The 27,550-nt window shown below is 46.1% G+C and overlaps 1 protein-coding gene, 2 long non-coding RNA genes and 1 pseudogene across 3 annotated transcripts in view; 1 reads left to right on the top strand and 3 right to left on the bottom strand.

The window, feature by feature from the left end:
- The window catches only part of LOC136468563 (uncharacterized), a 269,843-nt gene that overhangs the window by 114,168 nt on the left and 128,125 nt on the right, over positions 1-27,550 (bottom strand). The window lies entirely within an intron of this gene.
- Positions 4,143-4,859, bottom strand: LOC136471109 (uncharacterized). The gene is made up of 3 exons (XR_010761926.1): positions 4,671-4,859; positions 4,489-4,572; positions 4,143-4,368 (listed from the first exon to the last, which is right to left on the bottom strand). It is a non-coding gene; the product is annotated as an uncharacterized lncRNA (long non-coding RNA).
- Positions 18,796-26,979, bottom strand: LOC136475722 (uncharacterized). The gene is made up of 6 exons (XR_010763274.1): positions 26,849-26,979; positions 22,922-23,364; positions 22,438-22,530; positions 22,254-22,356; positions 19,951-20,088; positions 18,796-18,967 (listed from the first exon to the last, which is right to left on the bottom strand). It is a non-coding gene; the product is annotated as an uncharacterized lncRNA (long non-coding RNA).
- Positions 23,728-26,834, top strand: LOC136475721 (receptor-like protein 3; annotated as a pseudogene).

Here is a 27,550-nt window from a genome sequence, read left to right as displayed (position 1 = left end):
GCTCCCCTTTTCATTTTTTTTAAAAAAGAAAACATCCTAGTCAAAAGTTGTCATGATGAGATTATCTATAAAATTATCAAAAATATGTATTGAAAAAGGTAAGATACGAAGTGTGGTATTAAGTTTGTCTATAAAATTATGTCCATAAATTATTTTGAAAAAGTTATGATGAAAAGTTATAGTAATAAGTTTAGTCTTGCAAAATGTTAAAATTATGTCAATAATCTGTTTTGGAAAAGTTACGATAAAAAGTTATAGTAGCAAGTTTGGTCTCACAAAATATCAGGCACAAAAAAATTGAGTGTAACTTTCTAAAAATAGAAAGTTGAAGAAACAAATAATTCCTAGAAAGAAAAATCACAGGCTGGTGTGCAACGAACGATCGTTAAAATGGAATACAGTGCACGGGTCAAGTGGCCACACATACCACTCCCACGTTCTAAACATGGTCTAATAAAGGCTTGGGCTTGCGCTTGACTTTTCAGTGTTCTACTATGAGATCCTGAACTCCCCTGATCATGCTTGCAACCTTGCAAAAACAGGTTTGCTTATCCTCCTCCTATTCCCTTTGTGATTCTTTTTTCGATTTGAGACATGATGTGTCATAAGTTGATAGCTGGACAACACGCTGAGTACGTAGACAACTTCTGTCTTCATCTGCTTGTGTAGGGTTTGATTTGTTCTATAAAAGAGGTGCAAAGGAAATAATTCACTTATAGCTAATGATATAAGAGCATCTCTGGCAGCTCCCTAATACTATCCCTCATTCTCATAAAACTGTCATATTGGGAGAGATGAGGCAATTTCTTTTGCTCCACCCAAAAGCTCTCCATTTCCCATCTTCCCTCAAATAAAGGGGTAGTTGCATCTCCCCCCAATAGTGTTGGGACCACAATAACCGTCCTCTTTTTCCTCCCATCCTCTATTCTGATATGCGGATTCCATGTATTGGAGGATGTTATTGGTGATCTGCTAGAGCATCTTCGCCAATATTAAAAAAAAAGTAGTATTGATGACCACCAATACTATTTTATTGGGGATGAGCTATTGGTGAGCTGCTGGAGATGCTGTAAGATGCCATCGATTGTAACTTTCTTTAAATTGAGATTGCAAGCAAAACTCAATTGATGGGCATCACTGCAAGCCTACAACTTACGTGTTGCTAGCCTCTTATATAGGGAAACACTTTTACCAATTTCACGACTTCGATGAATAGATGGCTTACTCCAATAAGCTGTTATTAGCAATAAACTATAGTAGTAGTTACACCGTTTGTTTTTATCGATATGATTAATTATGTTTGGGGATACTATGTTACTAAAACTTGCGCACATGTGCTTATTGTCTTTTACCGTAGCGTACTATTTCAAAGAAACATATTGTCCTTTTTTTTATCGTAGCGTTAGCACGGACAATATACTATGAACCTTAATATCTCATTATATCCTTAAATACCAAGATATGTATTGCCTTTTGCTTGCCCTAGATTTGCATTGAAACATCCCGGCACGGAGACACGTTGGGTTGGATATCGGTACGCCGTACGCACGCGCCTACGTACATGGCAGTACAGTACAGCCCGTTTTCACGTCACGTCGGACGTCGCCACCATCTCTCCCAATATTTCAGCCCGTTCTCAGAGTTGGGACGACTTTGAATCGGAGAAGGTAAGGCCTTTTAGACTTTCAGACTGATGACGATGATGAACGGAGCACGCACTACGTACGTACGCGATGGGTGGTGGAACACAGGAACGCGGCGCGGACGGCTGAGTGGCTGACAGGCGTGCGACGACGCGTCTTCTGGCATGTGTCGCGTCGCCGCTGCCCGGCCGCCCGCCGGTTTGGCAGTCGTGAGTTGAGGGCTGTGCGCTGACCAGACCGCGTCCACGCGCGCATGCCGCTCGTTGGAGCCTGGACGCGTACGGCACGCTGCGCGCTCCGTCCGATGGCAATCCGCTCACTGCCTTGACTTGACAGTTGCCACTGCCAGCCGTGGTCCGTGGAGTACAGCGGCCCACTTCCCGGTCTGGTTGGCTGAATTTTTTTATTATCTGGCCCTTTTTTCGAAAGTTTCTCTCAAATATATTTCTGGCGAAAATAATTCCAGAAATGGACCCTTGGCTCGGCGCCAGAGTTACTAGCGCCGAGCTCGGCGCCACGGTCACTGATGCCGAGGTCCTGGGCACGGGAAAATGGCCTGCCATGAGCTCGGCGCCAGAGTGACTGGCGCCGAGCTCGGCGCCAGTCTTAATGGTGCCGAGCCACCTGCATTTAACCCATCCTGCACTTCTTCTCCGAGCGTTCTTCCTCTTATTTCTCCTCAGGTTTTTTTCTCGCCACTTCACCCTACCTCACGAATCGACATATTGGACCTTGAAAACCTTGATTTGATCCGTAGATCTTCGAGAGCAAGGTATACTCGCTCACCTCCTTGTTTTTCTCGCATCGATTCGGTACATATTAGTCGGATTTTTGAACCTAAGAATCGTCATCACTTAGGGTTTCATTGTATCCCTCAATATATGTATTATACAACCGTAGGTTCATTTCAAGGCGTGAAAAAAGCTAGCAAACCAAGCCGCATGTAGTTATGTTATGGGTTTATTGTTGTGGATGAAATGAGAAACCCTAGGTTTAGGGTATAATTTTAAAAGCTTTTGGTTCTTAGAACGAAATTGATTGTATTGTAGTTATGGTTCTCATTGATATTTTGTTGTGATGTTTTTATTTATGTTTGTTAAATTATATCCTATTTGTTAGATGTAGGAAATGTTTCGGGAGGAGTTTTGGCGAAAACGGGGTCGTCCTCGAGAATTATACCCCGACGCGTCTAGCAAAGATGCCCCCGTTCCTCCTGACCTTCCTGTCCCTAACTGTGACTGTGGTTTCCCGGCCCATGTTTTTCAATCGAAACATCCGGACACAGCCGCGCGTTGCTTCTACACATGTAGTCAGTTTAATGTAAGAAATTGTTTGTACTATCCTTTTTCTTTATTTGTTTAAGTATGGTACTAATATTTTATTGGAATCTCGTTGTATAGGACCATGAGAGGTGCTTTTTCTTTCAGTGGATCGATGGTGCAGACAAGTTTGATCCTAGGTACCTCTTTTTCGACGATTGGCATTTGAAGAAACGACGACCTCCATCTATTCCCTTGGTGAACATATGCACTAGGCAGTCCTCACCATGCATGCATTTTGGCCACTCTTCTTTCCTTTCATCGTATCCTGTCAATGGTGCTTCTTTGGTGAAATCGCTTTTGCTCTCAACTAGGAACCTCTCATAAAGAGCTTCCTCAAAGAAATCGGAACCAAGAGGACCCTCCCACCCCCAGGTAGTTTTCTTCCCCTTTCCTCTCCCTCTAGACGACCCTCCAGACATTGGTACTACAACGAAAGCAAATGCTGAGGAGTGTTCTTCTTTCTTATTGTTTGTGTGAATGAGAGGGAGTGAGTGGTAATTTATAGGTTGAGAGGAGGAATGGAGGCTTGTCAATGTGCCATGTCAGCGATCCGTGTGCCTCTTCACCTTAGCCCTTAGATCAAACAGTCATAAGATGGATGGTGGAGATAGAGTTTAGTTGTACTTCCTTGCATGTTGTCCTTGCATCTGAAAGGTCTATATCAGTGATGTGATAATTCAATGCTGTCCGTGTATCTGAAAAGTCTATGTTTATTGTCTGAAAAGCATAGATTCGTTCACTGTTGTTTGATAATCCTAAATTCTTGTACACAGTGTATGTACAAATATTCCTGGATTATAAACATAATAAATTTATAGTTAATCTGTGTACTACATTTGTGCCTTTGTACAAGTATAGTATGATTAAAAGTTCACGCAAAAAATTCGCAAGATATGGTCTAGTATTAGAAGCATCCATAGTTACAAACAGAGACATCAATATATATTCTAAATATTTAATTATCCAACAAGCATAATGCAACTACAACGATAGCATAATACAACCAACATAATATGTCATGCAAAGTCCAAATAGTCCACAATGTCCATACAGTCCCGAATAGTTAAAGAAAAGTAAATACAAAATTCATAATAATTCATAGTAACACCTACCACGTCCCTCAGTGTCTCCTACTCTTGCCTCTACCCTTATGACCCAGAGCGCTGGTGCCTGGAGTGTAAGGGTCACGCAAACGGCGTCGCCTAGTGCCTAGAGGCGGTGTAGGATGAGTCGATGGAGCGTCATGGAGCTGAGAGGGCCCAAGCTCATCGTGCCTCTTGTCCATGTCATCGTCGTCGGCGGCCTCCTTGTCCTCCTCTTCGTCCCCTGTAGCTGCTTGACTAGAGGAACCCAAGGCTCCTCTTCCTGTGGAAGGATCGTACACGTCATGCGTCGTGTTTGTCCTGCAACCACAACCAGCCGCACGGCATAGACAACGTGACAGTCTTTGTTGTACAAAACTATGTTAACTGAAAGAATATAACGTATTAATGATTTGTTTGAAAGAATATTTTTAATCTTACATCTAGGAAGCCAAGTATGTAGTCATCATTGACTCTAGGCCGAACGCGCTCGATCTCTTCAACTGAGCTTCTCAGTGTATTGCCCTGCAACAAAGTTTTCAATAATAAGATTTCTGAACAGATATCATTTAGTTTTGTTTTCTTATGTAACTAAACATAACAAAATAAGTCGATTGGCTTACCACTCTGTCCAAGATCGGTCCTGCCTCCACCTGCCTTCCTGCACGAGTGGACCGGTCGTACGTCGTGTCCTCATCGTCGGAGGACTCGATGTCGGCGTAGTCAGTTTCGGTCCACTATAACCTGAGCCTGCACCTTGTCGAACGCTGGTACCAAGCTTGGTACCGCCTGAACTCACGGTTCGTGTGCGGCTCGTTGTTGTCGTCCAGGTTGTCTTGCATCTCCTCCCATTCCTCAATGTAGAACTGGTGGTGCCTCTCCCAGTCAAAAATCTTCTTGTTCCTCTGACGATCCAACCTACACGTATGTTATCGTTACATTAATCCACATACGTGGCACCATATTATAAGAAATGGACCATCATCATGAGTCATTTGAAATATCAAAACACTTACTTGTGTAAGTCAACGCCAATCGGGAACAGAGGCATAGGCCAAAGCTATCTCACTCCAAATTGGCGTGCAACCCTATCTAGCAGGTGGTACTCGACAGCATAGAAGCAGATTAGAGGGCACCTCATCCTATAGAAGTAGTCGTCGGCCCCACATACGTTGCTCAGCTAAAAAGGAAGTGCGTCCTCTCCACCATACGGCTCCCACTCCACCTGCATCATGTCCAAATAAGATGTTAGATAGTATACTAATCCTTTTAAAAGCAGCATGGAAAATAAAATTTACTTACACTAGACGCCATTAGTGAATCTAGCTCGTTCGTGTACTCAATGTACGCCCGGTCTATCCTCGTGTACGAAACCCTAACCTGGTCCCAAAGGTACGCCCACGTCGGCTGACGACTTGGAGGCTGACCTTGGAACCACTCACGACGAACCAGTACCTCTGGACGACCAACTGGAAAACGAGCCCACATCCACAGCTGTAACAGGTACACGCATCCACCAAGTGACGGGTTCGCCGTAGACCTACGACACCCCTCGCACAGCTGCCGGTATAGAAAACACAAGACTACAGAGCCCCAGATGTACTGACCCGCCTGGTCCCAGTTACTGAGGCAGTGGATCCACATCCAGGACGCATTGTCACCCGTCGCGTCGGGAAAGAGAACCCAAGCAAAAAGGTGTAGGATCCACGCCCGGCAGTAGTACCCAACCGTCTCCTCATCTGCCTCCTCGGGGCACTGTGCGAACTCTGTACGTAGTCATGAGATGGGAACTCCAGAAGTACGAGCCCCTTGCTCGCCAAGCTCACACCCAAGGAAGGCCTCCACTCGTGCTCTCCATCCCTCTGACCTGCACTGCCCGGTGACTGGGTTCCCATGAATCCTTAGGCCTAGCATCTTCTGACAGTCCTGAAGCGAGACTGTCATCTCCCCGAAAGGTAGGTGGAAGTTGTGAGTCTCCGGCCGCCACCTATATTTAAGACCAAACAAGATTACTTGTCAAAAAGTCAATCGCATGAACAAATGGCCATGAATGGAGGCAATGATTCACTTTAATACCTGTCTACCAACGTAGTTATCGTCGCTGAGTTGAACTTGGGCAACCCACGACGAACCTGAAAGGAGATAACATCCAGGCCAGCTCTTTATAGGAAAGGAGTGTACCTATCGTCGTACCGAATGTCCAAGAACCCACTGTGGGTCCTAGAACGAAGGTGCGGAAGGTCCTGCATCGAATGTAACATAGTCACATGTTACTTCACGAACACATGTACGAATAAAACTTATAGATTATTACCTGCCCCAGCGCAACGAGACGTCCTCGGTGGGTCTCCTCATACGTCGGGTCGAGCAGGTGGAATTGCTCCATCCTACAAAAAAAGTGAATGAATTAGAATTGCAATGTACAATGAAATATGAACTTATAAATGTATAGGTAATTGACACAAATACAAGCATAAATTGAGACATGCATAATTAAATATATGATACGACAAATATAAAATAATACTATAACCCAATAGTCCTACCTCACTAATCTGTCAATGGCAACTTCGTGAGTTGTGGCCAAGTCTACCGCACTTGCCGCACTCGTGCTGCTCGGAATCAGTAACAAATGGAGTTTCTCTCCCACGCCTAGTTCTTCCGGGTATCTGATCCATAACCATCCTATACCTCGTCCTCTGCCTTGATCCACGCTTGTTCCAACGGTAAGCTGGATCCGCAATGTACTTCGGCCCATCATATGGAGGCCACTCTCCAGGGTCCCGGAAAGGCACGAAGCGAGGGCTCCATGTGTTCACAAGCGTGTTGACATTGAATTCGTGAGGTATCCTCCTCTCGATATTATAGTTGCGATGCCTAGCTGCTGCCACCAAATACGAACATACAAAGTGGTATTGCCTTGGTTTACCACAAGTGCACTTAAAATCTTGGAGGACAACCACATGTATCCTCGACTCTCGGACCTCGCCGTCGGACGTTGTACCGCCCCTATGCTCGACCTGATAAGTCTCTGTGGCGTGGTCAAAGCATGCAACCTCATGTGTGCCAGCCCTTTCTCTTGCCTTCTCCAGGTGTGCCTTTGGTTTCGGAGCTCATATCTCTCCATCACTCCTCAACTGCAATGCATAGGCGTGTCTATCGTTGAACCAGGCAACAAGCTTATAGAAGGTGAATTGAACAATTGCATTCACGGGCATACCACGTATCCCCAATAGCAACTTATTGAATGACTCTACCATGTTGCTGCACTGAAACTCGTACCTTCAGCCACCGTCATCATGAGCTCTCGTCCATTTCTCCAAATCCCTCATCAAACCTGTGAGCCATTGTCTACCTTCTGCATTTGATGCGGTTCTGACCTGCTCCAATTTTTTCCTAAAGTACTTGTCCTCAAGCTGTCGAGCAGCCTCCTGGAACAGATCAAAGTTTTTCTTGACACCGTCCTTCCGTAGTAGATTCTCGGCAAAGTGTCGAGTACACCAACGATGGTGCAAAGGTGCATACCCCTCTAACTGCTCTCGCACGACATTAAGTATGCCCTGATGCCTATCAGATATGACGCCAACTTCCCTGCCAGGGCCAACCACGTGTATCCGGACTATTCTCAAGAACCATCCCCAACTGTCATTGTTCTCCTTCTCAAGAACCATCCCCAAATGCCAAAGAAACCAACTTGTTGTTCGCGTCACAGGATATGGCTATAAGAAGTGTGCCCTGGTATTTACCAATCAAGAACGTACCATCAATGGAGAAGACGGGACGACAGTGCCTAAAGGCCTCGACACACTGAGGAAAGCACCAGAAGGCACGGAAAAATATCTGCCTCCCATCCTTCCATGCATTAGGTTTTGAGATGTACTCATAATGCATGCCTGGATTCACCGCTTTGATTGCATTGAAAAGAACTGGCAGCTGCTCATACCCATCCTCCCAGTCCCCATATATCATCTTCCATGCTCGCTGCTTAGCCTTCCATGCTTTACCATAAGTTATCACATATCCTCCATACAACGCCTCAATGGTCCTGATAATTGTTCTCACCTTCATGTTGGGTTCTCCCTGCAAAATTCCCATCAACCGCTTGACAATGAGGGTAGATGTCAACTGTCGATGCCTCAGTGTCAGCTCATGGTCAGCACAATTGTGTGGCCCAACAACTTTTGTGATCTATTTTTCGGTCACCTGTTGCTTCCTTGCACAAACCCTCCATGGGCAACGTTCCTTGTCACACACAACTATGTAACGGCGCTCCACATATGAATGCAATACCCTGTAAGGCCTCTTTTGTATCACTGCAAAAGCCTGCAACCACCTCTTCAAAGCAGGGAGGTCACTGAACACCCTCCCCTCCTCAATTACCATGTTAGGACCGGCCTCAGGAGCTTCTAGGAGCTCATCATCACGTCCTTCTGCAAACGCCAGATCAGAATGAGCAAGATCACTAAACTCATGAACTCTAGGATCACGGCGGTCGAGAAAAATACGCCTCATCATCTCAACATCACTCTCCGTCAGCTCTCCAACAGGACGATCATCATCAGAATCAAGAGCCCTAGCCATCTCATATGGCTCCGAATCATTCATAATTTCAACATTATTAGAGCCACGAAATCCATCTGAAAAGTGCACTTGCGCAGCAACATAGGGCACATCCATATTCTCAGGAATTTCTCCTGCAACGTCATTACAGAAATAAGGAAAGAATGAAAGAAATAGATGTAAGAAACGGGATAAGCTCCCAAAAACCATACGGTTAAGACACTTACTTGGATGATTCTGTGTCAAATAGATCTCATAAGGAGGATCTGCCACGAAAACATGAGTATGACAACCATCTCCAAATAACGCATTGGGGGCAGATTGAGCATCAGGAACCGTAGGCGCAATCTGCACATGCAGGTAAGGTTCCGAAACGGGAGGGTCGATGTGTGCCGGATGATCCATTGCTGGGGTAAACCTATGAGGGATTGGATCAATTAACACCCGACGAACAACCACGTCCAAACATTGCAGCTGACTCTTCATAGCCGATCTCACATAGTTGTCCCACTGATCCGCACAACCAATTGAGATCATTCGCCTGAAGATGTTCGGAGGACAACCTAGGTGCAGTACACCATCAACTGCAATATCATCATCTCCAAAGCAATGCAGCTCCTCCCAAGCCCTTGCAACCATATCACTAAATGAAGGCCTATCATTGAATAGCACAGGCACGCTTTGCATGTCAAGAAACTCAACATATCTATAACGATCGCTTTCAACCATGCCTCCATGATATATGGTCACTAGGTTATCCATCTATTTCAAAAACGTTACGAAACACATGTCCTTTAGTCCAAATTAGACGATAGATAGTACCTAACAAATACTTTCTAACTACAAACTAAGTAATCATGATAATAACTATGTATATATTTATAGTGTACTCACTAAATAGCAAGATCATATGTAGTTAATTACAAATATAACTACATATCTAATTAGCTATCTAACTATATCTATTTACTAATGTATCTATGTTTCTATCTATCTACATATATATCTCACTAAATCAACTAACTAAGTCATCACAATATAACTAGTAAATAACAAACACCAACTAAATAGGTACATTCCATATTCATATTTTTTATCTTTCCAGGTCGACGGATGATGGGCGTAGGTCAAGGCGAAGATCCGGGCCTGTGGTGGCGCGGCCAACGACAGAGGTGGCGCGCGGCGGTCGCGGGGTGCCCGGCGATCCGCGCGGCGAGACCGGCTCGACGAGCGCGGGAGGCAGGGCGAGGCGAGGGCGGCGGTGGACGTCGGCAAGGCGGGGCGAGGCCAGTGGTGGAGGGGGCAAGGCGGGGCGAGGCCGAGGCCGCCGGTGGAGACAAAGGCGAGGACGGCGGTGGAGGGCGTGGCGGCTCGGCGCTGCAGCCAACCAACGGGCAACAGCGCGAGGGCACGGCGACGCGGTGCGGGCTCGGGCGAGGGAGCGGAGGCAGCGGCGCGGCGCGGGCTCGGCCGCCGGAGCAGCGCGGCGCGGGCAGGCGCGGCACGGGCTCGGCCGCCGGAGCAGCGCGGCGCGGCGAGGGCGGGCACGCGCGGCGCGGCGTGGCGCGGCGTGTGTGGCAGAACCACCCGAAATAGCGTACTTACGAAGGCGCTCGTCTTCCATCAGACACTAAGCACCCCGAAAGTAACTACAGCGAGCGGTGTCCGTCGGGCACACCCTAAGGGAGAACCCGAAAGATCCACATTTTTCCCAAGGATCCAATAATGAAAACGAGTTACAACACAAGTCTATCTCATACATTAGAGTTTCTTGAAAAGTACATTATTACAATACCAAATACAGAGTGCGAAATAATAAACAGCGGAATATTAAAAGATAACATCTAGCGATAAGATAACGAGGATTCCGTCTGAGCCCACCAGATGGATCCTCCACACAAGGAACTCCTCAAGCGTCACCTGCAACAGGGGTAAATAAACCCTGAGTACACAATGTACTCGCAAGACTTATCCGATAGTGGGAATACTTTCCCGACTCCAAGGAATATGCTAGGCTTTATGGTTTGCTGGTTCTCTTTTAGCAAAAAGCAATACTAATAGTGAGTCCTTATTGATACATTATTATCATCAGCCGTATTAAGTTTTCATCTAGTCAATCTATATAAGTCTGTTCTACTTTCAAGCAAGAATTGAGCAATCCGTTCCATTTCTTCTCCTTTCAACTTTCAGTTCTTACTACGGTGCTAAACCGCAGACAAGCCGTACCGGATAACCCGGCGATTCGCGAATCAATGTGCCCAGCTGGGTGCCCCGAAGACACACGCCCCGCTTGTACCCCAGGCACAAGCAGGACTAACCCACCACTCTCCTGTCCCGGGTGTCCAGGTCCCCGTCCAAACTTGGACTCCAAGCCCCCACATCCTGAGTCCCGGACTCAGTGCGGTGCAAGGACCTCCACCACCTCCTCTTCCCATCAGTCGGTCCGGAAAGAGCCGGATCCGCGACAAGAGAGCAGCAAGCCTTCCCTGCGCCCATACCCAAGTATGTGCTCGGGACAATAATCTGTGACTTGCCTAGAGTCATATGCAACGACCGGTCCTTAATCGACACAGACAGGGAAAAAGTGTAACCGGGCTATGCCCTGTTGGCCGCAGGACACAACCCCTCACACCCACCAGTACCAAATCCACATCCCTGTCCGGTCACCATTTTCCTTTCCATTATTTCATCATGATATCATAGTTTAATCACCTATTTGCGAGTAACGACAGGTTACTCACGCTACCGACATCCTAAGCATAGCAGCTACTCGACCTGTACTAGTAGGACTCATGGTGGATATATTTATGCATGTAGCTTCCATAAAATGCCTGTAACGTAAATGCATATCATATAAATATATTCAGATCATTTAAAAATAGGGGTTATGCACCGGGGCTTGCCTTGGGCAGGCGCGGTGTCAGCAAAGTCAGTGACGGGTGGCTCCGGAACGTCCTCCTGCACGAGGATCTCCTCGTACTCTTCGATGACTTCGTCGTACTCCTGCTCGTCGAATGTCACGATCTCCAGTGGCTCGTCCTCTATATGCATGCAGTGATGATGATGCAATAATTAATATATAGGCAACCGCAACTCTTAAAATAAGAATACATCTACCAAGCTACTAAGCTAACTCTAATGACTAATACGCAAAGTTACCTATTATTCCCACTAAACAAGTATGAAACATTTCATGTATTATCTTAGCAACTAAAGACATCCTTATTGTTAATATCAATTTACTATATATATAATAAAACAAGGTGCACTAGCTACCATGCATCATAAAAATTTATTCTCTAAATAACCATAACGAGCATTTCAAAATAATAAAGTAACCCTAAAGGTATCACTGAACTATACGAACTAATTACACTAACAGATAGATCATGAATTTAAGAATCTAACAAAATTTATTTTATAATCAATAAATAAATTCAAATGAGCTCTAGAGATGAAGAAAATGATATTACTGGAGGAGGCTAATCACGCAATTGAACTTGCTGACTTGCACATGACTGTGGGTCTAGAATTACTAGATGAGACCGCGAGTCAAGAAAATAAGAAGAAGAATGAAGGAATTCTTACAGGCTAGCTACCTTAGAATTGAATGAAGTGCCACCTACGGTGATCGATGTGCGGAGGCAATGCAAGAGGAGAGACACCAGAGAGCTTAGCAAATGCTTGCCCTGCGTGGAGTGGAGCAGAGCCATATATAGCACTGATCGTGGGTGGTCATGAGTAGTCAGGAAGCATGAAATGAGTTGGCAGGGTTGTCCTCTGGCTCCGTGCCGTGTGCGGTGGTGAGGTCTTGGTCATGAGAGAATTAATTCAAGGATTGAACTTTGAGTGGTCTTGGACTTACGAGCATGTCAGGACTGGAGTGGGCTTTGGGGCTGAACGTACTTGGCGGTGGGGTGCTGGTTCATTTATGCAGGTCAAGGAATTAACTGAGGAGGAGATCACGGGTCAAGGAAACATTAGAGAATGAAAAGATCAATTATAGACTAGCTACCTCAGCTGATTATTGCAGCTCAGGAGAAATCGATAGACGCAGCTTTCACGGACAAGAACAGAGAAACTTGATTTGAGAGAAGCAAGTGAGCAGCAGAGCGAAATAGCTCGGCGTATCCTTTTAAAGGCAGGAGACGCAGGAATGGAGAAGCAAAGACGCGATAGCGACGCGTCATAAGATTAGTGGCTAAACTAGCTTGCTTAAAGGTAAAAAAAAAATGCCGCGGGAACGACGTGCTGCATGGATAAACAGCGTGTTCCACCGGCTACGGCGATTTTTCCTCGGATAAACAGTAATTTCTGCGCGTGAACAGTGTTTTCCACGCGTGAACAGTGTTTCGTCGGATGAACAGTGGTTTCTGGGCGGCTTCAGCCCTGCCGTGCGTAAAATCTTCAATGCTACAGTGCTGTCGTGAGGAAAGAATCAAGCATCAGGAACCGTGTTTTCTACTGCGAATAGTGTTTCCTGCACTGCTACAGGCCGACGTATGGAAAATCTTCGCTGCTCCAGCTAACGTGAGGAAAGGGTGCGTGCACCGATAATTTTGCAAGGCGATTAGCAAGCGAAGTAAAGGCGGGATAATTAGAACAACGAGAGATGACAGTGGCGCGTCGCGAGATTGATGGAGATATAAATTTTGTCAAGTGGTATGCTAATAATTAGTGAATGACAATAATTTATCACTTGACTTTGTGGCTAAGGAGCTCTCACGTGGAGAGAGATGACGTGCTGGAAGGACAACTTGGACAAGGAATAAATTAGAGCTCCATTTGAGAATTAGTGCAATAAAATTTAATTTCTCATTTACCACATGCAATAATACATAAACATGATGCTCATGACATGGTTTAATATTTTAATTAAGGCGTAACACCGAGGGTGTTACAAATCTACCTCCCTAAAACAAAATCTCGACCCGAGATTTATGTGCCTAGTGTGAGAACAAGGTAGGAAATACATTTCGAAATAGCAACTAACTATCAGAACCATTGAGGAGATGGGGGTAATGCTTCATTAGGTAACTCTCTTGTTCCCACGTGGCTTCAGCCTCAGAATGATTTTGCCATTGTGCCTTGTAAAACTTTATCACCCTGTTCCTGGTCACTCTCTCCTTCTCATCCAAAATTTTTATAGGATGCTCCACATAAGACAGATCAGGTTGGAGTGGAAGTCCTTCTATTTCTACAGATTCTTCAGGAACTCGTAGGCATTTCTTCAGTTGCGAGACGTGAAATACATTGTGAACTGCCGAGAGAATTTCAGGGAGTTGGAGACGATAAGCAACGGAACCACACTGCTGCAACACCTTGTAGGGACCCACATACCGAGGGGCTAACTTGCCATGGACACCAAACCGATGTACCCCTCTCAAAGGAGATACCTTGAGATACACATAATCTCCAGCTGCAAATTCCAAAGGTCTTCTTCGTTTGTCTGCGTAAGCCTTCTGTCGACTCTGAGCTGACTTCAAGTGTTCACGAATTATATTTACTTTCTCTCGAGCCTCCTTTATGAAATCCGGCCTGAAGTACCCACGGTCTCCTACCTCAACCCAGTTTAGTGGCGTCCTACACTTCTGTCCATATAAAGCTTCAAATGGTGCCATACGGATACTCTCCTGATAGCTGTTATTATAAGAAAATTCGGCCAGCTTCAAACACTGATCCCACTTCTCAGGAAAAGAGATGGTACAAGCCCGCAGCATATCCTCGAGCACCTGGTTCACCCTTTCAGTTTGACCATCAGTCTGGGGATGGTATGCCGAGCTTCTGAGAAGACGAGTACCCAAACACTCCTAGAGTTTCTCCCAGAAACGAGAGACAAAAACTGACCCTCTATCAGAGATGATGGTGAGAGGAACTCCATGTAGGGTCACAATCCGATCAAAGTATAACTCTGCATACTTCTTGGCATTGTATCTAGTGTCCACCGGAAGGAAGTGGGCAGACTTGGTGAGACGGTCCACAATGACCCAAATAGAATCAAAGCCCGAGGAGGTGCGGGGTAAACCCATAATGAAATCTAGGGAAATATCCTCCCATTTCCAAACAGGAATGGGCAAGGGCTGCAGATATCCAGGAGTACGCATATGATCTGCCTTGACTCTACCACAAGTGTCACACTCCGCAACGAACTGGGTGATATCTTGCTTCATGTAAGACCACCAGTACAGTTGGCGTAGATCATGGTACATCTTGTTGCTACCAGGGTGGATAGACAGCTTGGAATGATGGGCTTCTTTTAAAATCTTTCTTTTCAGCTCTTCATTGGATGGAACCACCAGCCTATCCTTGTATCTCACGACTCCCAGCTCATCAATACTAAAATGAGGTCCACGTCCTTCAGCTAGCAACTTCTTGATGTGAGGAATCTCTTCGAGGTCTTCCTTTTGTTCCCGAATAATTTGCTCCAGCAGCTCTGAGGTCAAAGCAATCCGAGCTAGCACCTCTGTGTGGTGAAGTGACAAGGGTATATCCTCAACCTGATGCGACTTACGACTTAAGGCATCAGCTACCACATTGGCTTTTCCTGGATGATAGTGGACTTCCAAATTATAATCCTTGATCAACTCTAACCATCTCCTTTGCCTCATGTTCAACTCAGACTGAGTGAAAATATACTTAAGGCTCTTGTGGTCAGTGAAGATATGCACTTTGTTGCCCAACAAATAATGCCTCCAAATCTTCAAAGAGTGAACTACAGCAGCTAGCTCTAAATCATGGGTAGGGTAGTTCACCTCGTGCTTCTTCAGTTGGCGCGAAGCATAAGCTATCACACGCCCCTCTTGCATAAGCACACACCCCAATCCCATCTTTGAGGCATCACAGTAAACATCAAAGGGCCTCTCAATATCAGGTTGAGCCAATACAGGAGCAGTGGTCAGAAAAGTCTTTAGGGACTGAAAAGCTTCTTCACAAGCTGGACCCCAAACAAACTTAGCTTCTTTCTGGAGCAGCTTAGTCATGGGCTGGGCTATCTTGGAGAAATCGGGGATGAAACGTCGATAGTATCCAGCTAGCCCAAGGAACTGACGGATCTGGTGCACAGACCTAGGAGACTTCCAATCTAACACATCTTGTACCTTGCTGGGATCTACAGAAACGCCCTCAGGTGTCAACACATGTCCCAAAAACTACACTCGATCTAACCAAAACTCGCACTTGCTGAATTTAGCATACAGCTGGTGCTCTCTGAGTCGAGTCAGGACTATCCGGAGGTGACAGGTATGCTCTTCATCATTCTTGGAGTAGATCAAAATGTCATCAATGAACACTACCACAAACTTATCCAACTCTGGCATGAAGACTGAGTTCATCAGGTACATGAAGTAAGCCGGGGCATTGGTGAGACCGAAAGACATCACTAGGTACTCATACAACCCATACCTAGTAGAGAAAGCTGTCCTTGGTATATCCTGTGGCCTGATCTTGATCTGATGGTAGCCCGATCGGAGATCTATCTTCGAGAACACCTTGGCACCAGCTAACTGATCAAATAAAGTATCTATGCGGGGCAAGGGATACTTGTTCTTAACTGTTACCGCATTGAGGGGGCGGTAATCCACACACATCCGCAGGGTACCATCCTTCTTCTTCACGAAAATCGCTGGACAACCCCATGGTGAAGAACTTGGGCGGATGAAACCCTTGTCCATCAACTCCTCCAGTTGCTTCTTCATTTCTGCCAGTTCTCTCGGAGCCATGCGGTACGGACGCCTGGAGATAGGAGCAGTACCAGGCTCAAGCTCAATGGAGAATTCTACCTCACGGTCCGGTGGCAATCCAGGAAGATCTTCAGGGAAAACATCTGGAAACTCACATACTACTGGAATGGAGGTAAGATCAGGAATGACTTCAGTATGGGCAGCAACAGGTAAGACCGGTTCTGAGGGTATGATGAGAGACATCCTATCCTCAGAAAATGGAAGCCGTAACTCTACACTTCTTCTCTTCATATCCAATACTACCCCATACAACCGCAACCAGTTCATTCCAAGAATAGCATCAATGCCTTGCCCAGGCATTATCATGAACTGTAGACGGTAAGTGTGGGTGGCTAATACCAAACTTACTGTATCCGTGCGGGTATTGATGAACATCTGAGAACCCGCAGTACGGATCTTATAGGCATACGGTATAGCCAATAGTGATAAGTTGTGCCTCTCTACAAACCCCATGCTCATGAAGGAATGCGATGCACCAGAATCAAACAACACCAAAGCTGGATGGGATTCGATGGTAAACATACCAGCCATAACTGTCTCCTGCTGCATAGCTTGCTGAGCATCCGTGAAGTGCACCTGACCAGATCTGCTGGGCACCTTCCTCTTGATGAAAGTCCTCTTAATCAGCCTGGAATTTGCAGACGGCTGAGACGGCTGAGCTGTCTGCTGCTGAGGACACTCCCTGGCATAGTGGCCATCCTTGCCACACTTGAAACAAGCACCAGGCTTGTTCCCGAATCCCTAACGAGGTGGAACCAGCTGTCCCTGAGTTTGCTGGGACTGCACCTGCTGCTGAGGTGCCTTGTACTGAGTAGCAGAAGTCTGTGATGTCTGCTGGGGTGACCGGTACGGAGGCCCGCCGGATGGTTGATAGGGCCCCCGCCTAACAATCTGCACCTTCTGAGTATGGGGATGGCTGGAGGATCCAGCTGCCACCCGCTTCCGCTTCCAATCCGCCTGAGATGCCCGCTGGAAACCCTCAAGAGCAATGGCGGCGTTCATCAGAGCCCCAAAGGTCTGATAGTTCCCCAGGTACAGTTTCTCCTGAAGAGCAGGAGTGAGACCGCGAAAGAAGCGATCCCTCTTCTTGTCATCCGTGTCCACCTGACTACCAGCATACTGAGCCAAGTGGTTAAACTGGGTCACATACTCCATTACTGTCCTGCTCCCCTGACGTAGCTCCATGAACTCGGTCACCTTCTGGTGGATAACACCAGCAGGTATGAAGAACTCGCGGAAGGCGGTGGAGAACTCCTGCCACGTCGCCGGGTGATCCGGCAGCTCCGCGGCCTGGAAAGTCTCCCACCAGGCACCTACGGACCCCAAAAGCAGCTGGGATGCAAAGTGCATCTTCTGCTCGTTGGCCACTCCGAGCAGCCGAAACTTCTGCTCCAACGTGCGAAGCCAGTGCTCCGCCTCCAACGGATCATCCGACGGTGTGAATGTGGGCGGGTGGGTTTTGAGGAAGTCTTGGTAAGAGGACTGTCCCTCAGGACGACGAGCACCACCCCCATTCCCACCGTTGCCTCCGGGGCCTCCACGGGCAAGACCCGCGAGGGCCTGTGCCATAATCTCCATGGCACGAGCTGTCTCCTGACGAGCAGCGGCTAACTCCTGGCGAGCAGCCAACAACTCCACCATAACCTCCGCGGCGGACAGCGGCGGAGGCGGTGGCGGAAAAGGCTGAGGAACCAAGGGTGGAACCTCCCGAGCTCCCTCGTTGCCATGCTCAAAGGCCTGAGCACTATCACCATGGCCCTCGTTGGCCGCTCCCGAACTGGTGCTCCCACGTCCGGACCTCAGATTCATCTATAAGAGAGACGAACCATCCATTAGGACACCTTCTCGATCAGGATCCAGGGGTTAAAGAAATGGCAGCACACATTTTTTAAGGCATTTATTAAGTTAGTCCTACCAATTTACTACTTTCATTATACTGTGAAGGGGGATTCCTAGTTCAAGTAAGATGCTATTATATGATGCATGCTTCGACATATACGTTCACTCAAGCCGGAATATAGCGGCGTTCGTAAAATTTTTCGGCACATCGCACACTCACTTTCCGTATACTAAGCGATTTCATACGTCAACGTAAGTCAGTGTACCTGCAGAAACTGATTAGATAAAACCAGTGCCGCTATCCTAGATATACCATATGGCTAGGGCTTATACTTAACTTAATCGCATCCTACTTTTCGCAAAACTTTTGTTGGTCCACTTTTAGTTTTGTAAAAGAGTGAGGAACTCGTGACCATTATTGGCTCTGGTACCAACTGTGGCAGAACCACCCGAAATAGCGTACTTACGAAGGCGCTCGTCTTCCATCAGACACTAAGCACCCCGAAAGTAACTACAGCGAGCGGTGTCCGTCGGGCACACCCTAAGGGAGAACCCGAAAGATCCACATTTTTCCCAAGGATCCAATAATGAAAACGAGTTACAACACAAGTCTATCTCATACATTAGAGTTTCTTGAAAAGTACATTATTACAATACCAAATACAGAGTGCGAAATAATAAACAGCGGAATATTAAAAGATAACATCTAGCGATAAGATAACGAGGATTCCGTCTGAGCCCACCAGATGGATCCTCCACACAAGGAACTCCTCAAGCGTCACCTGCAACAGGGGTAAATAAACCCTAAGTACACAATGTACTCGCAAGACTTATCCGATAGTGGGAATACTTTCCCTACTCCAAGGAATATGCTAGGCTTTATGGTTTGCTGGTTCTCTTTTAGCAAAAAGCAATACTAATAGTGAGTCCTTATTGATACATTATTATCATCAGCCGTATTAAGTTTTCATCTAGTCAATCTATATAAGCCTGTTCTACTTTCAAGCAAGAATTGAGCAATCCGTTCCATTTCTTCTCCTTTCAACTTTCAGTTCTTACTACGGTGCTAAACCGCAGACAAGCCATACCGGATAACCCGGCGATTCGCGAATCAATGTGCCCAGCTGGGTGCCTCGAAGACACACGCCCCGCTTGTACCCCAGGCACAAGCAGGACTAACCCACCACTCTCCTGTCCCGGGTGTCCAGGTCCCCGTCCAAACTTGGACTCCAAGCCCCCACATCCTGAGTCCCGGACTCAGTGCGGTGCAAGGACCTCCACCACCTCCTCTTCCCATCAGTCGGTCCGGAAAGAGCCGGATCCGCGACAAGAGAGCAGCAAGCCTTCCCTGCGCCCATACCCAAGTATGTGCTCGGGACAATAATCTGTGACTTGCCTAGAGTCATATGCAACGACCGGTCCTTAATCGACACAGACAGGGAAAAAGTGTAACCGGGCTATGCCCTGTTGGCCGCAGGACACAACCCCTCACACCCACCAGTACCAAATCCACATCCCTGTTCGGTCACCATTTTCCTTTCCATTATTTCATCATGATATCATAGTTTAATCACCTATTTGCGAGTAACGACAGGTTACTCACGCTACCGACATCCTAAGCATAGCAGCTACTCGACCTGTACTAGTAGGACTCATGGTGGATATATTTATGCATGTAGCTTCCATAAAATGCCTGTAACGTAAATGCATATCATATAAATATATTCAGATCATTTAAAAATAGGGGTTATGCACCGGGGCTTGCCTTGGGCAGGCGCGGTGTCAGCAAAGTCAGTGACGGGTGGCTCCGGAACGTCCTCCTGCACGAGGATCTCCTCGTACTCTTCGATGACTTCGTCGTACTCCTGCTCGCCGAATGTCACGATCTCCAGTGGCTCGTCCTCTATATGCATGCAGTGATGATGATGCAATAATTAATATATAGGCAACCACAACTCTTAAAATAAGAATACATCTACCAAGCTACTAAGCTAACTCTAATGACTAATACGCAAAGTTACCTATTATTCCCACTAAACAAGTATGAAACATTTCATGTATTATCTTAGCAACTAAAGACATCCTTATTGTTAATATCAATTTACTATATATATAATAAAACAAGGTGCACTAGCTACCATGCATCATAAAAATTTATTCTCTAAATAACCATAACGAGCATTTCAAAATAATAAAGTAACCCTAAAGGTATCACTGAACTATACGAACTAATTACACTAACAGATAGATCATGAATTTAAGAATCTAACAAAATTTATTTATAATCAATAAATAAATTCAAATGAGCTCTAGAGATGAAGAAAATGATATTACTTGGAGGAGGCTAATCACGCAATTGAACTTGCTGACTTGCACATGACTGTGGGTCTAGAATTACTAGATGAGACCGCGAGTCAAGAAAATAAGAAGAAGAATGAAGGAATTCTTACAGGCTAGCTACCTTAGAATTGAATGAAGTGCCACCTACGGTGATCGATGTGCGGAGGCAATGCAAGAGGAGAGACACCAGAGAGCTTAGCAAATGCTTGCCCTGCGTGGAGTGGAGCAGAGCCATATATAGCACTGATCGTGGGTGGTCATGAGTAGTCAGGAAGCATGAAATGAGTTGGCAGGGTTGTCCTCTGGCTCCGTGCCGTGTGCGGTGGTGAGGTCTTGGTCATGAGAGAATTAATTCAAGGATTGAACTTTGAGTGGTCTTGGACTTACGAGCATGTCAGGACTGGAGTGGGCTTTGGGGCTGAACGTACTTGGCGGTGGGGTGCTGGTTCATTTATGCAGGTCAAGGAATTAACTGAGGAGGAGATCACAGGGTCAAGGAAACATTAGAGAATGAAAAGATCAATTATAGACTAGCTACCTCAGCTGATTATTGCAGCTCAGGAGAAATCGATAGACGCAGCTTTCACGGACAAGAACAGAGAAACTTGATTTGAGAGAAGCAAGTGAGCAGCAGAGCGAAATAGCTCGGCGTATCCTTTTAAAGGCAGGAGACGCAGGAATGGAGAAGCAAAGACGCGATAGCGACGCGTCATAAGATTAGTGGCTAAACTAGCTTGCTTAAAGGTAAAAAAAAATGCCGCGGGAACGACGTGCTGCATGGATAAACAGCGTGTTCCACCGGCTACGGCGATTTTTCCTCGGATAAACAGTAATTTCTGCGCGTGAACAGTGTTTTCCACGCGTGAACAGTGTTTCGTCGGATGAACAGTGGTTTCTGGGCGGCTTCAGCCCTGCCGTGCGTAAAATCTTCAATGCTACAGTGCTGTCGTGAGGAAAGAATCAAGCATCAGGAACCGTGTTTTCTACTGCGAATAGTGTTTCCTGCACTGCTACAGGCCGACGTATGGAAAATCTTCGCTGCTCCAGCTAACGTGAGGAAAGGGTGCGTGCACCGATAATTTTGCAAGGCGATTAGCAAGCGAAGTAAAGGCGGGATAATTAGAACAACGAGAGATGACAGTGGCGCGTCGCGAGATTGATGGAGATATAAATTTTGTCAAGTGGTATGCTAATAATTAGTGAATGACAATAATTTATCACTTGACTTTGTGGCTAAGGAGCTCTCACGTGGAGAGAGATGACGTGCTGGAAGGACAACTTGGACAAGGAATAAATTAGAGCTCCATTTGAGAATTAGTGCAATAAAATTTAATTTCTCATTTACCACATGCAATAATACATAAACATGATGCTCATGACATGGTTTAATATTTTAATTAAGGCGTAACACCGAGGGTGTTTACAGCGTGGCGGGCGCGGGCGGGTGCGGGCGGGCGTGGGCGCGGGCGCGGCGGTGGAGCGGCGACGGCGCGGGCAGGTGGGCGAGATGGGGAAGAAGACTGGGGTAGATATTTAGGGGGCTCGGCGCCAGTCACTCTGGCGCCGAGCCCCTGGCAGGCCATTTTCCCGTGCCCAGGACTTCGGCGCCAGTCACTCTGGCGCCGAGCCAAGGGCCCATTTCTGGAATTGTTTCCGCCAGGGGTCTATTTGAGAGAAACTTTCGAAAAAAGGGCCAAATAGTAAAAAATTCGGTTTGGCTGGCTGCACCTGCACTCCAGAGTGCAAGCCGGCACTCGTACGCCAGCCCCTCGCACCATCTTCAGCTCCATCTCCCTCCCATGTTCCTCCACTTGCCTCTCCACCTGAATACCTGATGCATTGTGTTAAGTTACGATGTGTCTGAGTGAGGAAAATAAACAAACTGAGCGTGAATGCAAAGGAGCAGACAAACCAGGTACATCTGCACAAACAAATGGCCATAGGGACGCAACGCCTGCTCAGCAGATTGTTCGGCTCAGCCAGCTACATGATGTTCTGTTCTGTTCTGCAATAATCAACACCACGAGAAAATAGTCAGTCACCCGTGATTACAGATAATCATACAACAGCTACTAAGAGCCAATATAAAATGTGCAATCGCGCACACTAATACTGTAACCAAGTAAGCATAATCATCATCATCTCAACCAATAAAAAATTACTTCCCTTCCGTTTGGGTTTATTCGACATCACCTTTTTACCTAGCGATTTTGACTGTTCTGCAGTAGGTCAGTAAATTATTGGTGACAGGTAAACCCAAACAGAGGGAAGTAGAATATCACGATGACCACAGACAGGTAAACCAAAACAGAGGAAAAGTAAATTATTAAATTATTGGTGAAACGTAAACCCAAACAGAGGCAATTGCAAATACACGAGATTATTGGCATCACCACCTGAATGAATAAATTTGATAGGCCATGTTCACACTTCACAGTAGCACCAGCTTCCCCGCTCTCCATGGCTGTTACTTCCATTCCAGCGCTTTTGAATTCCAGTCAGCAACACCAGCCGAGGACCAAAGGTTCATCATATGCGCCTCTGGAACCTGGGCTATGGAAAACAGCCATGCGCATCAGCCAGTCAGAAGAAAAGGGCATCAGGCACCAGCCACCAGGTCGCCCTCGCCCTGTCACCACCACCTCAATTGCTTTCTTATTTTTCTTGCCTCCACTTGCGCCTAAGTCCAAACCATGTACACACCTTGACCGTCAACCCGATGATTGCTCTAAATTGTAGGCATCTTTTGGAATCATGCGCTTTGCATACTCTCAGGCCAATCGGGTCTTGCAGATGCAGATATTCGGCAATTGTGGCTTTCAGAGATACGGACCTTTTCCTGTTCAACAAAAAGGGCGCATCGATTAGTGATTCTAATTTATTTATTTTTGTCTTAAACAGAGCGAAAAATGCGTTTTTTTGTTAGAGGGACCAACAAAACAAAATTTGGTCAAATTCAAAAAAAAAAAAAAATCAGTGCAGCCACTACTCACTTTTTTCTTTTTTTTGCCGGGGGGGGGGGGCTTGCCCCCTCTGCCCCTGGTCAGATCCTTCGATCGGGCCAATTGAGGGGTTATACGAACGTGGCAACATAAATTATGTCAAACCAGGTAAAATGGTAAATCACAGCATACTGTAGAAACTCAACAAGGATTGATTCCATGATGACTGGACAGAGGCAAATATTTTGTACGGTCAGGAAGCTTCGTCAGTTGGATTCCTACTGGACCATAGCAGGTAGCCACCAATGAAACATCTAGGTGTGAACAAGCGAGCTGATTTCTCTGTTGCATATAATAGAATCATAATGAAGACTTTGTTGTACCATCTAATCCTTGCCTCTATTTTTCTTTGTGGTGGACACTACTAGAAGGGACCAGCAAGATGGAACCAGCAGCCTGTTCTTCTACCTTATGTTCCTCCCCGGTTAGACCATTATAACTTTGTCTAGATTGGGCACAAATTAAGCATCTGGTTTCCATGCTAGTTTCAATAGGAAGCCATGCAGCCACTCCATTTTTCATACAAGAAATACAACATTAGTTTACCCCTACCTGTCCTTGCCGTTTCTCTTGTGCTGCTGGTCTCCTTGGCCACCCCCATCAGTTCTTGCACGGAGCAGGAGAAGAAATCTCTCCTCCAGTTCCTTGCTGGGCTCTCTCAAGATTCTGGTCTTGCCAAGTCATGGCAGGAAGAAGGCACTGATTGCTGCAAATGGGAAGGGGTCACCTGCAATGGAAACAAGACAGTCATTGAGGTCTCTCTGCCATCTAGAGGCCTTGAAGGGAGCATCACGTCTCTTGGCAACCTCACCAGGCCTGCAGCATCTTAACTTGTCCTACAATTCGCTGTCCGGTAACCTGCCCCAGGAATTGGTGTCATCCAGCAGTATCATTGTCCTTGACATCAGCTTTAACCAGATCAGTGGAGACTTGCATGAACTACCGTCTTCGACCTCTAGCCAACCTCTAAAGGTACTAAACATCTCAAGCAACTTGTTTACAGGGCAGTTTACAATCGCAACATGGAAGGGGATGGAGAATCTAGTGGCGCTCAATGCCAGCAACAACAGCTTTACTGGGCAGATTCCAAGTCATTTCTGTAACATATCACCAAACCTTTGCTATCCTTGAACTCTGTTACAACAAACTCAGTGGCAGTATCCCCCCAGGACTCAGTAATTGCTCCAAGCTCAAAGTGCTCAAGGCTGGCCACAACCACCTCAGTGGGACTCTCCCTGATGAACTCTTCAGTGCGACCTTGTTGGAGCATCTCACTTTTTCCAGCAACAGTTTACATGGAATACTTGAGGGCACACATATTAGCCGAATCTCACTAATCTGGTCATCCTTGATCTTGGAGAAAATAATTTCAGCGGAAAGGTACCTGATTCCATAGTTCAGCTCAAGAAATTGCAGGAACTTCATTTGGGCTATAACAGCATTGTCTGGGGAGCTGCCATCCACCCTGAGCAACTGCACAAATCTCACAAACATCGACCTCAGGAACAACAATTTCAGTGGAGAACTCACCAAGGTCAATTTCTCCAACTTATCCCAATCTAAAAATCTTAGATCTTAGGGCAGAACAACTTCAGTGGCAAAATTGCAGAAACCATATACGCATGCCACAAGCCTTACTGCACTACGTCTATCTTCATAACAATTTCGAATGGTCAGTTATCAAAGGGACTAGGCAATCTGAAGTCACTCTCGTTCCTTTCACTTAGTGGCAACAGTTTTACGAATTTGGACAAATGCACTTCAGATACTAAAGAGCTCCAAAAACCTCACCACCCTTCTTATTGGACTCAACTTCATGAACGAGACCATGCCAGATGATGAAAGCATTGATGGTTTTGAGAATCTTCAGATTCTTTCCTTGGCTGGATGCTCATTGTTGGGGAAAATACCTTATTGGTTATCGAAGCTAACAAATTTGCAGATGTTATCTTTAGATGACAATCAACTAACTGGGCCGATTCCTGACTGGATCAGCAGCCTAAACTTCCTTTTCTATCTAGACATATCAAATAACAGTCTGACAGGGGGAATTCCTACAGCATTAACAGAGATGCCGATGCTAAAATCGGAGAAGACTGCAGCACCTTTGGATCCAAAAATCACAATTTATATAGGCACATCACTTCGATACCGCAAGCTGAATGCTTTTCCAAAAGTGCTTAATCTAGCGAGCAATAACTTCACTGGTGTGATCCCTCCAGAGATCGGTCTCTTAAAAGAGCTCCTTTCACTTAATTTGAGCTTCAACAAATTATATGGAGATATCCCCCAATCGATCTGCAACCTCACAAACTTGTTGGGGCTAGACTTGTCAAGCAACCATCTAACTGGTGAAATCCCTGGAGCTCTGAGCAATCTACACTTCCTTACCGAATTCAATGTTTCTTTCAATGCCCTAGAAGGGCCTGTGCCAACCACAGGCCAGTTTAGTACATTTACAAACTCTAGCTTTGATGGTAACCCAAAGCTCTGTGGTCCTATGCTTATTCACCAATGCAATTCAGCAGAGGAAGCTCCCGTGTCCATTGTCTACGAAAACCAAGGTGGCAGCAAGGTCATCTTCGCAATCACATTCGGTCTTTTCTTTGGAGTAGGAGTGCTATATGATCAGATTGTGTTATCCAGGTACTTTTGGCTAACCTAAATCAATAGAAATGGGCCACAATAATGTGCATGGATTTGCAGACAAGCAATTGACATAACTGAGCAGCTGCTACAGCTTTGTAATTGTTATTACCAACTTACCATGGCCAAACTGCGATCCCAGTACTATTTTCACTTCCAGAAGATCAAATAAATGGCCCCAGGAACAGCTCTGGCATTAGGTGTTCAATAAGTATTGTTTGATCCAAGAACTCTAGAGTTGAAGCAATTGGAGGATGGAGAAATTGGTGTCGACTTAACAAGAAGCTGCAGCATGTAAGAATCATTGATTGGTTGCTTGTCAACGTTAAAATAGTTGAATTCTACATTACACGCTCAAAGAAACTATATGATCTTTGTAAGGGAGGCCCAGATTCTCTTTGTAAGGGAGACTCCGTAGCTCAGAGTCCAAACTATATGATCATCATTTGTAAGAACATTGCAGAAAACAGATATCATGTTAGCATTTGAAATTATACAAGCGAGGGAAGCAATATGAAATGTGAAACCAAGTCTTCCATTTGAGTCGATAATTTCAACAAATGATTGGAAGCTTTGCGCAGAGCGTGATCAGATCTGTAAATCTCGGTAAAACTTAAACTAGGACGACACGGACAATACGGCTACTCCGTGTCCGTGGCGATTGGAGTCTATTACCTTGGGAGCAGAGCGGAGGCCGCCGAACACGCCACGCCGTCGGGCGCGTTGCCTGAGCCTGTACTCGAGCCCACGGCCACCGTACGCCGGAGCGCGTGCGCATGGGTTCCCCGCGCCGCCGCCCGCCGTTGCCTGTAGCTCCGCTTGGGAGGTGGTTCGCCTGAAGGCTGAAGCGGTGAAGCCTGCGATGGGAGACAACGAACTGGGCTGGGCCGTGGCCGGTGAGTGTCGGGATCCATGATGCATGGGCTGTTTTTGGGTAGCATGTTTGGGCTCGAATCTTCTTACCATGGACTAAGCCGGGATCATGGCCTTTGAAACCATTAATCATCGTGACTTTTATGTCTCTATACTCGTTCCTAAAAAAAAAATGTTATCTCTAAAATTCCATTGATAATCACGACTTCAATGTTTTCCTTCATTGAAAATTTGTAACGTAAGGTTATTTAGTTCCCTGTCTTATATCACTGTATCATGATCATTCCATATAAGGTTATATGACATTTCGGACTGCAAGTTTTGGCTTGCATTTATTTTAGGTTTGATTTATTTGTTTATTATTGTCTGGAACCTCGTATACTCCTAAGCTACTGGTGGCAGCAATTTGCAACCTTTAGGTCAGTTTCAGTGGGGTTTCATGTCCCATGTTCCCATACTCTTATGTCCCAATTTCAGTGGCATCAATTTGCAATCTTAGTAACA

Source organism: Miscanthus floridulus, chromosome 8 (genome assembly GCF_019320115.1).
Source record: "Miscanthus floridulus cultivar M001 chromosome 8, ASM1932011v1, whole genome shotgun sequence".
NCBI classification, from domain to species: Eukaryota; Viridiplantae; Streptophyta; class Magnoliopsida; order Poales; family Poaceae; genus Miscanthus; species Miscanthus floridulus.
This window is presented reverse-complemented; position numbering and strand designations above follow the sequence as displayed.